Below are 14,192 nucleotides of genomic sequence, written 5' to 3' on the forward strand. Positions count from 1 at the left end.
GCCTGAACTCCTGGGCTCAAGCAATCCTCCTGCCTTAGGCTCCTGAGTAATTGGGACTCCAGGTGCGTGCCACAACGCCTGGCTTTTTTTTTTTTTTTTTAAAGACAGAGGTCTTACTCTGTTGCCCATACTGTTCTCAAATTCCTGGCCTCAAGGGATACTCCACCTTGGCCTCCCAAAGTACTGGGATTACGGGTGTAAGCCACCATGCCTGGCTGCCCCACTTCTTTTAATCTTATAGCCTGCAGATAACATATGTCTGATACAGCCTGTCTTCACAAAATGCTGGCTCTTTTCATGAATATTCAATGGTTTTGCCCACATTATCTCAATCTTTCTCCCCCACTTATCTTTAGGTGTAGTGGCTCTGAGCTGGCACTTAAAAAAAATAAAAGTCCATCAAGACACCTTCTAATGAAGCCAGGAATAAAAGACCCCTAGGAGTCCCACTGCATGCCAGACTCAGGCTAAAAGCTTTTAAGGACCAAATCTCTCAAATGATTTTTATCTTCATGGTTTATTCAATCATTAGTCTCCTCAAATTAGCAGCTGTGCCTCTGATGGGTAACTGTTGATCCTTATCAACATGAAACCATTAAGACATATTTCAACCTTGGACACAAATGGTTGTGGCATTTGAAGAAGAGAAGCCTTCATGATATTGCATGGCACAAAACTGCAGGCTAGAAACCCTGCTCCATATTTTAAGCAAAGGACTTGTGATGATTCTTTTTTCTCTGATAAATACCTGGTTTTCCAAAGCAGTCTAATTAGTATGGATCTTCACTTTGCAAGGCTTAAAAGTGCATTTGGGCTTCCTCTCACTAAACCAGCCTCATGGGACCAGCCAGAGTCTAAGCTTTTCCCTTCCATATGCTAAATATCCATGAGTAACCCTCTATCTCCCAGTCCCCTGCAGTTAGGCAGGGCCAAGTGACTGGTTCACCAGTGGGTAAGGAGCAGAAGGGATGTGTGCATGATCCTACAGAGGCAATAAAAGCTATGTGTTAAAGAGGCGGGTGGATCACCTGAGGTCAGGAGTTCGAGACTAGCCTGGCCAACGTAGTGAAACCCCATCTCTACTAAAAATACAAAAAATTAGCCGGGCATGGTGGCAGGTGCCTGTAATCCCAGCTACTGGGGAGGCTGAGGCAGGAGAATCGGTTGAACCCAGGAGGCGGAGGTTACAGTGAGTGGAGATTGCACCACTGCACTCCAGCCTGGGCAACAAGAGCAAATCTCAAAACAAAACAAAACAAAACACAAAAAACAAAAAAAGAAAAGAAAAGAAAAAAAAGGTGAAACTGGTGATCAAACTGGTGATCAGCAGCTTCCAAATAAGATCTTAGGAGTTGGATGAATGGGCTCAAAGATGAGCTTTAAGAGGCAAAATGGCGGAGTTTAACTGGTATATGACCTTCTAGAGACATGAGGCTGGTAAGGGAAGAACACGTCATATAACTCCAGTAAGCACACTGCACCACCCCACTCCCACCCCCACAAGTGTTAGCAGGCCACTGCACATACGGATAGCCCACTCCAAGGGAAGAATCGGGAGAAGGGATGCGAGACCCTGGAAGTAGGCCAACATATAAAAACCCTCAGTCAAAGGTCAAATGGAGCACTTGAGGGGTCACGTAACACCTCCTAGGACTATTGCCATGATCTCCGTCTTACAGTGTCATGCGCTTGGCCCTCCTCCAAGCGTACTTTCCTTCCTTTCACTCCTGCTCTAAAGTTTTTTAAGAAACTTTCACTCCTGCTCTGAAAGTCGCCTCCGTCTCTCCTTCTGCCTTATACCCCTCAGTTGGATTCTTTCTTTTGAGGATGCAGGAACTGAGGTGGTGGCAGACCCGTATGGATTTGCTGAGGTAACACCAGGATGCTGAAGACATCACCTACCATTTTGGAAGACCCCATTGGGAACCTACTCAACAATGACTGAGTGCCAATATGTGCCAGGCCCTGTGTTGGCACAGGGGATAATAGAGTGGTTAGCAGAGCAAACACCATCTTACTGGCCTGCAGTTTACAGTCTGCTGGAAGAGACAGTCGCTTGCAAATAAGCGTGCCAGTGAGCACTAAATAACTAACAGAGGGCCAGGAACAGTGGCTCTTGCCTGTAATCCTAGTTCTTTGGAGGCCAAGGCAGGTGTATCACTTGAGCCCAAGAGTTCAAGACCAGCCTGGACAACATGTCAAAACCCCGTCTCTACAAGGAATACAAAAATTAGCCAGGCATGGTGGCACACACCTGTAGTCACAACTACTTGGGAGGCTGAGGTGGGAGAATTGCCCGAGCCCGGGAGGTTGAGGCTGCAGTGAGCCGTGATCGTGCACTCCAGCCTGAGTGACAGAGTGGTGAGACCCTGTCTCAAAAACAAACAAACAAAAAACAAAACTAACAAGAGGTAAATGCTTTGAAGGAAAGAAACCAGTTTTTATGACACTATAAGTCAAAGGGACCTAGTGCAGCCTGGGGGAATTAGAGAAGGCTTCCCTGAAATCTTGAAGCCCAGTGCACTAACCCGTGGGGGTCTGTTTCAGGGTGTCACCTTCGGGAGCACTTACTGAGTGAAGCTATGTGACAAATGCTGGACACACACGGTTCTCCTCTGATCACTGCAATAGTCCTAGGAGGTGATACTATTATAACAGGAGCCCCAATTTACAGAGGTGGAAACTGAGGCTCAGAGGGATGAGATCATATGCCCCCAGGGCATTTAGTAAGGAAGTGCAAACAGGGATTTGAACCGTCATCTGCTGACTCCAAAATTAACGCTCACTGCATTTCCTTGGCCCTTGCAAAGTCAGCCAAGGAAGTTAGTCATACAGGAAGTAGCCCCTCAGAAGTCCCTCAGCGGGAGATCAAAATGAAACAAGCAAGCAGATGTTTACAAGCTGCCTGGAAAAGCCACCCACCACAGGAGCGGGGAATCATTCTCCCTCCGCCCCAACCCCTCCTTCAAAGCTCCTAAAAAGCTTCCCTTTTCATTTTTACAGAGTCCCCTCTCCACCCCCTTTTCCCCCAGAGGACTGACTTCATCCTTTCAGCAGATGGGAAGGCGTGGGCTGCCGGCCCTACAGTAGCACAACCACCAATGATGGCTTCCCTTCAATCTTAACCCAGATGAAAATGACAGAGACACACCAGCTCTTTCTTCTCTTGGCTTTTCCCGAAGTTTCCCTTTCCATTAGACCACTGGCAGTTGGCACCCGAAGCTTCCCTTTCTCACCAGAATAGAAGCAGGAAGTCTGGGGTAGCTGCGTTGAAATGTTGGCTGGTATGAGCTTGTTGTTTTGTTTTTTATAGAAGGACTAAACAGATCCCACACACAGACACAATACACATTCAGAGGCATGCTTCACACATAGATACGCATGTGCACACATGTATGCATAGACATACATGCTTGTGAGTTCACACACATTCACTCATAGCTAACACTCGTATGGCACTTACTGTGTTCCAGACAGCATCCTAGGTCAGGGCAAACTATGGACCATGGACCAAATCCTACCTGCAGCCTCTTTGTGTAAATAAAGTTTTATTGGAACACAGCAGCTCTGTGTTTAGAGAGAGTCAGGACAAAGAACTAGTGACCCAGATAGGTCAGAAGGTGACTCTGGGAATCTAGGAGGGTGTGAGCCAGGCCTGGATTGGTTTTGCAAAAGTGAAAATAGCTTTCTTGTTTACTTATTGTAGAAGTGATATATGCTGACTGTAAAAAGTTCAGGTATACAGAAATGTCTAGGAAAGAAGTAAAGATCTCTGGACAGACCTAGAAACTGAGGCCAAAGCTTCCCCATTTAGCAATCAGGAGTGGGAGAGAGGGGCTGCCCATCCACCCTTGCCTATCCCTTCAGGACAAAACATCAATTCCCATGACCTCATCTCCCTGCCTTGAGACAGTGGGTGTTGGGGACAATGGCAGGATGTGGACTTCCAATGTGGCAATCTGACATCAGCTTTAGCCTGGAGCTGGCTAGTGCCCATGATCAAAGCCACTGGAAGGGACCAGTTCAGCGTGTATCAGAGCCACCCTTGGGGTGACTAATAATAATGATGTCGATTGAATGTTCATTACCGCCAGACACCACTCAAAGCTGAAATTAAGTCACTGAATCCTTGTGACCATCCTAGGAGTTTGGTACCCTAATGCTCTTCTTACAGAAGAGAAAGCAGGCTCAGAGAGGTAAAGTAATTTCCCCAAGGTCACAGAGCCAGGAAACAGCAGAGCCAGGACTGACCTCCCAGTGATCTGGTGCTAGAGCCATGTGCTCTTCCTCACAAGGCTGATGTGATGCTTACAGCCATAGGAGGTTGGAGTATTTAGAATCCTCAGCATATAGTTGAGGAAATGAGGTTCTGAAAGGTTGAGTGACTTGACCAAGGTCATATAGCCAACGAGCAGGAGCCCCAGGGAGGGAGTTCAGGGTCATGTGACTTCAGAGCTGGTTCTTAGTGCTGGGTTTCCCCAACTGCAGCCCTTGGGGAGTATCTCTGCCACCTCACGGTACCTCCTGCAAGACAATTTGTTTACTCCTTCTTCTTCTTTTTTTATGTTGATTTTTCTTTTTTGAGACGGAGGCTCACTTTGTTGCCCAGGCTGGAGTGCAATGGCGCGATCTCGGCTCACCACAACCTCCGCCTCCAGGTTTAAGCAATTCTCCTGCTCCAGCCTCCCAAGTAGCTGGGATTACAGGCACCCACCACCACACCCAGCTAAGTTTTGTATTTTTAGTAGAGATAGGGTTTTGTCTTTTTTTTTTTTTTTTTTTTTTTGAGACGGAGTCTCGCTCCGTCGCCCGGGCTGGAGTGCAGTGACCGGATCTCGGCTCACTGCAAGCTCCGCCTCCCGGGTTCCCGCCATTTTCCTGCCTCAGCCTCCTGAGTAGCTGGGACTACAGGCGCCCGCCACCTCGCCCGGCTAGTTTTTTGTATTTTTTTTTTTTAGTAGAGACAGGGTTTCACCATGTTATCCAGGATGGTCTCGATCTCTGACCTCGTGATCCGCCCGTCTCGGCCTCCCAAAGTGCTGGGATTACAGGCTTGAGCCACCACGCCCGGCCAAAGATAGGGTTTTGTCACGTTTTGGCCAGGCTGGTCTCAAACTCCTGACCTCAGGTGATCCACCCGCCTTGGCTTCCTAATATGCTGGGATTACAGGCGTGAGCCACTGCGCCCAGGCTGTTTACTTCTTGACACTGCTGCCATGGACTTATGTGTCCCTCATAAATGCATGTGCTGAAACCTCATCGCCAATGTGAGGATACGAGGGGCTCTTGAAAGGTGAGTAGGTCATGGGGGAGAAGTTCGCATGAATGGGATTACTGCCCTTCTGTAAGAGACACCAGAGAGCTCCCTCACCCCTTCTGCCATGTGAGGACACGGCGATAAGGCACCATCTGTGAACCAGGAAGTGGGCCCTCCGCAGACACCAAATCTACCCGCACATTGATCTCGGCCCTCCTGGCCTTCAGAACTGTGAGGAATACATTTCTGTTTTTTTTTTTTTTAATAGAGTCTTGCTCTGTTGCCCAGGCTGGAGTGCAATGGCATGATCTTGGCTCACTGCAACCTCCGTCTCCTGGGTTCAAGCCCATTCTCCTGCCTCAGCCTACCGAGTGGCTGGGATTACAGATGTGTGCCATCATGCCCGGCTAATTTTTGTATTTTTAGTAGAGATGGGGTTTCACCATGTTGGTCAGGCTGGTCTCGAACTCCTGACCTCAGGTGATCCACCCACTTTGGCCTCCCAAAGTGCTGGGATTACAGGTGTGAGCCACCACGCCTGGCTGAGAGGTATTCTGTGTTTATAAGCCACCCAGTTTAGGGCATCTTGTTATAGCAGCTCACATGGACTAAGAGAGTTGCCTGGTTTTTTTTTTTCTCTCTAGCCTTATTCCAAACACTATCTGTGAAATTATTGGTTTATTGTGCTAGTTATACATATTTTTCTAATACAATAATTTCTAGTACCCACTAACCTAAAACATGTATGTCACATGGTCCATGAATGGTACATGTGCTCAGCTATAAAAAACACGCTAGTTTCTCGGACCAGACATAAATTCTACTCTTAAGGAGGTTTTGGGTGAATTGGGGAGATGGACAGTGTTACGGGCTTAATTGTGTCCCCTCCCTGCCATTCGTATATTGAAGTCCTAAGCCCCGGCACCTTAGAATGTAATCATATTTGGAAGTAAGGGTTTTAAAGAGGTGATTAAGTTAAAATGCAGCACCATCGTAGCTTGCCGCAGTCTCAAACTCCTGCACTCAAGCAGTCCTCCTACCTCAGCCTCCAAAGTAGCTGGGACTACAGGCACACACCACCATACCCAGCTAATTTTTAAATTTTTTCGTAGAGATAGCGTCTCACTATGTTGTCCAGGCTGGTCTTGAACAACTAGCCTCAAATGATCTCCCATCTTTGGCCTCCCAAAGGGCTGGGATTACAGATGTGAGCCATAGTGCCCAGACTCCAACTTCTTATTATTTATTTATTTTGAGATAGAGTCTTGCTCTGTCTCCCAGGCTGGAGTGCAGAGGTGCAATCTCAGTTCACTGCAACCTCCACCTCCTGGGTTCAAGCAATTCTCCTGCCTCAGCCTCTTGAGTAGCTGGGATTGCAGGTGCCCACCACCATGCCCAGCTAATTTTTGTATTTTTAGCGGAGACAGAGTTTTACCATGTTGGCCAAGCTGGTCTCGAACTCCTGACCTCAAATGATCCACCTGCCTCAGCCTCCCAAAGTGCTGGGATTACAGGTGTGAGCCACCGCGCCCAGCCTCCAACTTCTTTTTGGTGTGTGAAAGAAACTTTTAGTTAGCCCTGTTATTTTGTTATAAGGAGAGGGAACTAATTCTAACTGATTTCAGCTGCTTACCAAACTGGGAGAATGTCACATTCAAATCCAATTTTCTGTCTTCACTTGAAAAATAAGATCGGTCACACCGTGCCCATGTTCCCATGTGGCAGTGGCAAGGCTGGGGCTCAGGAGGGGCTGCCTGCTCCATCTCCAGTTCACAGAGTCCTCATGAATCACAGTCCATATGTGATAGCCACCCAACTAGCTGGTTTATCTTGTCTGCTGCCCCTGTAGGCATTTGAGTTTGTGACCCCTGACTCACCTTCTCTGAGCCTCACTTTCCTCACTGACAAGATAGGGCTCATTTTAGATTCTCCTTGTGAGGCATTTTTTTTCTTTATTTGAGACAGAGTGTCACTCTGTCACCTAGGCTGGAGTGCAGTGGCACAAGCTCGGCTCACTGCAACCTCCACCTCCCGGGCTCAAATGGTTCTCCTGCCTCAGCCTCCTGAGTAGCTGGGATTACAGGCACGCACAACCACACCTGGCTAATTTTTGTATTTTTAGTAGAAACGGGGTTTCACCACGTTGGCTAGGCTGGTCTCGAACTCCTGACCTCAAGTGATCTGCCTGCCTGGGCCTCCCAAACTGCTGGGATTACAGGCATGGACCACCGCGCTCGGCCTCCTTGTTAGACTTTTTGGGAAGATGAGATGAGATGAGTTGCTAGAGGTGAAGCGATATGTACAAGTCTCAGGAGTGAGGGTCACTGCTATCATTGTTGTTGTTATCATTATCACCATCATTACCAGTATGGAAAGGAGTTTGCCTTTTTTGGTGGTTGATCCAAAATCAGAAGGAGAGAAAGCGGGGAACAGCTCAGAGGCTAGCAAGAGTGTCTAGAGTGTGTTCATGCCTGCGGGTGACTTTTCTTTTCCGCCCAGGGACAGAGTTTCAGATGTTCATTTATTTAATCCCTCTGGGAAAGTGTTAGCAGCTCGTTGGATCTGTAAAGGATGGAGGTGCCTTTGATCACTTCAATCAACTCACAGCTTCTCCCTTCCCAAAGGCAAGAGGCACCCTTGGCTTCCTCCTGCAAGGGCTTTGGGTACATCAAGCCTGAGCTTGCTGCCACCGTTAGTCTCCCACTGTGCTGGGGCTGAGGGAGGGGGCTGCCGAGCCCACCGTGGAGTTTGGGGGGATTCCAGGTTAACCCACAGTATATGGGAGGGTGGGTTTCTTTTCCTTTGCGTCCTCATATTTCCAAGGCTGCAATCAAAGGAGAGCAACCTGTGGTATAATTCAAGGCTGACAAAGAGACAGACAAAGATGATGGCAGAGGTGCCTCCCCTGCAGCCTGTGGATCCATGCTGCACTCACGTCCTCACTCTGAAGGTGGCCTCCTGTGAACACCTGCAGCTCAGGCCCGGGAGATCTTATCTGTTTGTGACAGGACATTCCACCCACATGTAGGACAAGACAGACATTGCTGGAGTGTGTGAGCCCCAGGGAGCAGCACTCAACCAACCACAGATGGTACTGGTGGATAATCGCCCAGCTCCCTCGCCTTTCCCGTGGGACAGCTCTGGGATGCATGCTTTGCCCTGGCCTGAGCAGAGCTGAACCTCAGTTGCTACCCTCCTCCACCCTCCCATAGGAATATGCCTGGGGACATACCCTTTCTTGGCTGCCTTCCCATTCCCATCTCTGTCTCTCACTGTCCCCTCCCTCCCGGTGTTTCCTGGAATCACTGTGCAAATAAGCTACTCACACCCCAACCCCTGTTTCAGGGTCCGGTTCTTGGGGAGCCTAAACTAATTCAGTCTGCGCAGTTTGGTTTTGGAGGTCACTGAAAAGGGTCACTCCTCCCCCTTTCTGCCCTGAAGATGGAAAGCTCCCTTTCCCCATCCAGATGTGAACTCTGACTGTGGTGAAGTGAGACCTTGGGTGGGGGGCAGGAGAAGGACCCAAGGGTTGACAAGAGTAAGAGATGGTAGAAGAAAGGGCTTGGGGTGCTCCAGTGTGCCCCAAGAGTTAAGGAGGAGGCCCATGCCATAGCCACAAACTTTTCATTAGTTTAGTGAAGTATGGATGGAATGATCTTTGGATGCCATTCGAGCCCGCTGGCCAAGCTGTTCCTGTCTATACCACCCCACCCAGCCAGTGTACAGCACGGAGTGGAGGTAGCGGTCACACAGTATGGTGGTTAGGAGCTCAAGCTCTGGGTTTAAATAAACCTGGGCTCAGCTGCTAGCTTTCCTATTCATAAGCTGTGTGATCTTTAGCAAGTAACTTAACCTCTCTGAGCCTCAGCTGATATTCCAGCAACACTGCAAGGAGCCTTCCTGCACATATGCCCTTGGGCAACGGGCAGGAGGTTCTCTAGGACATATCCCTGGTGACCAGACGGGCTGAGTCGTAGGGTCTGGACAACTTATGCATTTATTCATGAGGGCTGGGGCACTCTGCAGTGATTGACAACATGTACTCACATCAGCAAGCGGTGTGTGCTTCCTGGTTGCTCTGATACATCCCTTACAAACACAAAAGGAATTACAGTATGCGATCAACTTGCTTTTTTTTTTTTTCCCCACCACGTATACGTATTGGAGATCTTTCCATATCTAGCCATCTCAATATGCCTCATTTTAAAAACCATTTTATTGAATCATAATTATAGAAAATTGCATAGCAGGGTGAACTTTTACAGTGTGAAAAACACTTGAGTAATCAGTATTGCAATCCAAAACCAGAATGCTACCTTTATTCTAGAACCTCCGTGCCCGTCCCTCCCCTCCCTCAACCACAACAGATTTATAAATATGCACTCTTTGCGTGTGTGTGTCTAGCTTCTTTGGCTAAGCACTAGTTTATGAGATTTATGGATGTTGTTGCATGTAGTGACATTTTGGCAATGCCTGGAGACATTTTTGGTTGCCCCGACTTGCAGAGGGGAGTGCTATTGGCATCCTGTGGGTGGAGGCTTCGAAACATCGTGTGACGTTCAGCGCAGCCCCCACAACAAAAAATAATCTGGCCCCCAAGTGTCAGTAGTGCCTAGCTTTGGAAATCCTGATACACACTGCGCGAGGGACTTAGGGGTTTGCTCTAAGAGTACTGGAGAAACTGCAGCCTATGTTCAGCTTTTAAATACTGCAAACTGTTTTCCAAAGTGGCTGTGTCCTCTTTCTTTGTGAATACCCGCATTCTTTCCCATCATATGGGTGTATCATTTTACCAGTTCCCATCGATTAATTTTATATTGTTTCCAGTCTTTTGGCCATGACATTGGTGCCAAAATGAGAATCCTTGTAACAGTCTATAGCAGGCTTGTCGAACCCACAGACTGTGGGCTGCATGCAGCCCAGGATGGTTTTGAGTGTGGCCCAACACAAATTTGTAAACTTTCTTAAAACATTATGAGATTTATTTATTTATTTATTTATTTATTTATTTATTTATTTATTTTTAGCTCATCAGCTTTCATTAGTATTTGTGTATTTTGTGTGTGGCCCAAGACAATTCTTCTTCCAATGTGGCCCAGGGAAGCCAAAAGATTGAACACCCATGGTCTACAGTATTTGGAAAGAATATCAGCCAGGCGTGGTGGCTCAGGCCTGTAATCCTAGCACTTTGGGAGGCCAAGGTGGGCGGATCACTTGAGGTCAGGAGTTTGAGACCAGCCTGGCCAACATGGTGAAACCCCATCTCTACTAAAAGCACAAAAATTAGCTGGGCGTGGTGGCATTCGCCTGTAATCCCAGCTACTTGGGAGGTTGAGGCAGAAGAAGCGTTTGAACCCAGGAGGTGGAGGTTGCGGTGAGCCGAGATTGTGCCACTGCACTCCAGCCTGGTGACAGAGTGAGACTCTGTCTCAAAAAAAAAAGAAAAAGAATATCATATTTGGATATAAGTGTATGCACGCGTGCGTGCACGCGCGTACACACACACACCCCATTTTCTGGAGACCCCAGATAATGGGACACGACTAATTTGATTTACATGTAAACTTCCTTCATTCCCTGCATGTTTAACGTCGAACTGGCTTGCAGAAATAGCTCTCATCATCTTGGCTTCTGCCCCGGATTCACATCTTGTGCATGTGGACACACGATCTGGAAAGATAAACAGGAAATCCCTCCCGGCATGGGAAAATGGAGCAGGCTTCTGTTCCTCTGAGAGCTGGGACTCAAAAAAGCTAAGTGTCAGCCTGGGTAGGGCCAAGGGGGACTCCCTGCCTGCAAACAGGGCTGGGCAGCTCTGGGGAAGATTTGCAATTTTTTTTTCCTCTACATGTTTCATGTGAACGAATTCCACTTTGAAATTAATCTCTGGCATCTAGTTGCCTTTTATTTTTTTCCTTAAAATAATATTTTAACCTAAATTTATAGATCTGGACCCGCCTCTGTGCCTTTTATCTTTGTCTAAAATTTAAGTGTTGGGTAATACTTTGATTTTAAATGCATTACTTTAAACTGTAACCACATAATATGTGTTGATCATTTTTAACCTTGCCTGTTTTTCAAGCAGCTAGATTTAACAATTTCTTTCAAGTTAACTCTAAATGTTACAGGAACAGGAAAGTCAATAGAACAGAAATTTATAAATACATATCTTATAAAGGAAGGCTAAACCCAGATTCATGCAGTTACTCTTAATAAGAATTAGATTTAGCTCTGAGCTTTCTGGCAAAGCAATAAGGAAAACGCAATGCATCACCCAATATCTTGTTTTCTTGTCAAAGGAAAACTGCACATCTTTAGCTGAGATAATTATTTTCTTGATCTTAAGTTCTGAAATCAGCAGATATGAACATTTTAAATTTATCCTTCCGGTCTGTGTTTTTATCTCTGCTCTTCTTACTTACCCTGGATGGAATATAGGGGCCATGCTGTTACCCCTGCCCTGAATTGCTAGCTGCCTGGTTGACCACTTTCTATGTGCCTGACACTAGGCTGTGTGCTTTACACTTGGAATATCAACTGTTATTATCCCATGTTACTATCGAGGTTCAGAGAGGTTAAGTAACAGTCTCCGACTCATACTTGGCAAGTACTGGAGTTGACAGGTGGGAGGGGCAAGGATTTTTGTCCTCTGAGAAAGAAGATAACTTGTCCAACTTCACACGCTGGAAAGTGTCAAAGCTGGGATTCAAACTAGAGAATTTAGAGATCTTACATGTCTTTAGTACCTACTAAATGCCAGGATATTTTGAGGAATGATGAGGGGGTGTAGGTCAAGGTTAAGAGAGTAGCTGACAGATCTGGGCTCAGTTCTGCTTCTTAATTGACCCTGGGCAATTAATGCCTCTGAACCTCAGTTTATTCACCTGCAAAATGGGTAGGTAATAGCCCCAACCTCAGAGGGTGTTATGAGAATTCGGTAAGTTGATGCCTGGGGAGGATTTAGTACAGAGCCTAATGAGGAGGGTACCCATCAATGTCAGCTCCCATCAATGTCAAAGTCAGGTGCTGGTCAATATCAGCAAGAATCCTTGATGAGGCAAAAATCACCAGCTCTGTGCTTCAGGTGGAATCTATTTCTCTTTCTTCTCCTTTCTCCTTTCTTCTTCCCAGCCCTGTGCTCCGCCAGCTCTCTGATCATCCTGAAGGGCTGAAGAGAACAACCAGGGAAAAGCTGGAGTTTAATAAATAAGCTTCCTTCGAAATGACCAGAGGGCCCCAGGCACGAGCTGTCTGCAGTGGTTTTCACAGCAAGCTTCATAGCAATACTTTTTTTATTTATATTACATTTCCCTGTTTACAAAGCCCTCATCTGCCTGCCAGTTACCTCCCTGAACTTCTCTTGCAGTTCTGAAAGGTGGCAGGGATTTCCATCCCCATTGAAAAGAGGCCCAGGGAGGTTAGTGACTTCCCCCAAAGTCACCCAGCTGAGCAGAACTCACATCTTCTGGCTCTAAGTTTAGGGATTTCGTCACTGCATCCTGCTGCAGGACAGCAGTTAATGAAACCGTTTCCGGAAATAATTAAGAGTCAGAGCTGGGAAAAACATATTTTGAATTGGCCAAGAGGGAATTGAAAAACAACACATGTCAAATCTCTGTTTTTCTCTCCTGATGTGGCTTTTTGCCCCTCATCCCCTGTTCCTTTTGTCCCATGTTTCTCTGACTGCCTTCACACTCTCACCCATAAGCAAAGCAGCAGACTGGTTCATTCATTCATTCATTCATTCATTCATTCACTGTTATGAACTGAATTACATCCCCTAAAATTTCTATGTTGATATTTTAAACCCCAATGTCTCAGAATTGTGATTGTATTTGGAGACAGGATCTTTAAGAGGTAGTTAATGTAAAATGAGATCACACAGATGGGCCCTAATGCAATATGACTCGTGTCCTCATAAGAACAGACTAGGACTCAGACAATACAGAAGCAAGGGACGACCATGTGAGGACACAGCGGGACGGTGGTCAGCTGCAAGCCCCAGAGAGAGACCTCAGGAGAAACCAAACTGGCCGACACCTTGATCTCAGACTTCCAGCCTCCGGAGCTATGAGAAATAAATGTCTGCTGGGTACGCCACCCAGTCTGTGATATTTACTTATGGCTACCAGGACACTTCTTATTCCTTCAGATATACTTTTATACACATCTCACTTTCTGAAGATCTTGGCTGAACCGTCACCCAGCGAGGCTTCCCTGACACCTTCTTTAAAATTGCAATCACACTGCCCACCTTATTTCATACTCCCAAATTTCCTCATCTGCTTCATTTTTCTCTGTAGCACTGATCACTATCTGAATACCCATATATTCGCTTTTATATGTTTTTTTTTTTGACAAAGTTTAGCTCTGTCTCCCAGGCTGGAGTGCAGTGGTGCGATCTTGGCTCACTGCAAGCTCCACCTCCCGGGTTCAAGTGATTCTCCTGCCTCAGCATCCTGAAGAGCCGGGACTACAGGTGCCCGCCACCTTGCCCAGCTAATTTTTGTATTTTTAGTAGAGATGGGTTTTTGCCAAGTTGGAGAGGCTGGTCTCAACTCCTGATCTCAGGTGATCAGCCTGCCTCGGCCTCCCAAAGTGCTGGGATTACAGGCGTGGGCCACCCCCGCACCCAGCTGCTTTTTTATGTTTTCATTTCCCCTGCCCCAACACTGGTAGGTAATTATAATGAGGGCAGGGAGTTTTTGTCTGTCTTGTTCACTGTAATTAATGTGCAGTGTTTGCATCTGTAGTGCCTAGAACAAGGCCTTGTTCACAGTAGGTACTTAATTAAGTGTACCTTGAATGAATGAAGTCGTGCACCCACTCATTCAAGCAACAAACAGTAATGGTGCTGTGGCTTAGTGCCAGGCACTACAGCAGGGGCTGGGATATACCTGGAGACTCCTACTGGACTGGGAGATGCTAGATACCA

Source organism: Chlorocebus sabaeus, chromosome 5 (genome assembly GCF_047675955.1).
Source record: "Chlorocebus sabaeus isolate Y175 chromosome 5, mChlSab1.0.hap1, whole genome shotgun sequence".
NCBI classification, from domain to species: domain Eukaryota; kingdom Metazoa; phylum Chordata; class Mammalia; order Primates; family Cercopithecidae; genus Chlorocebus; species Chlorocebus sabaeus.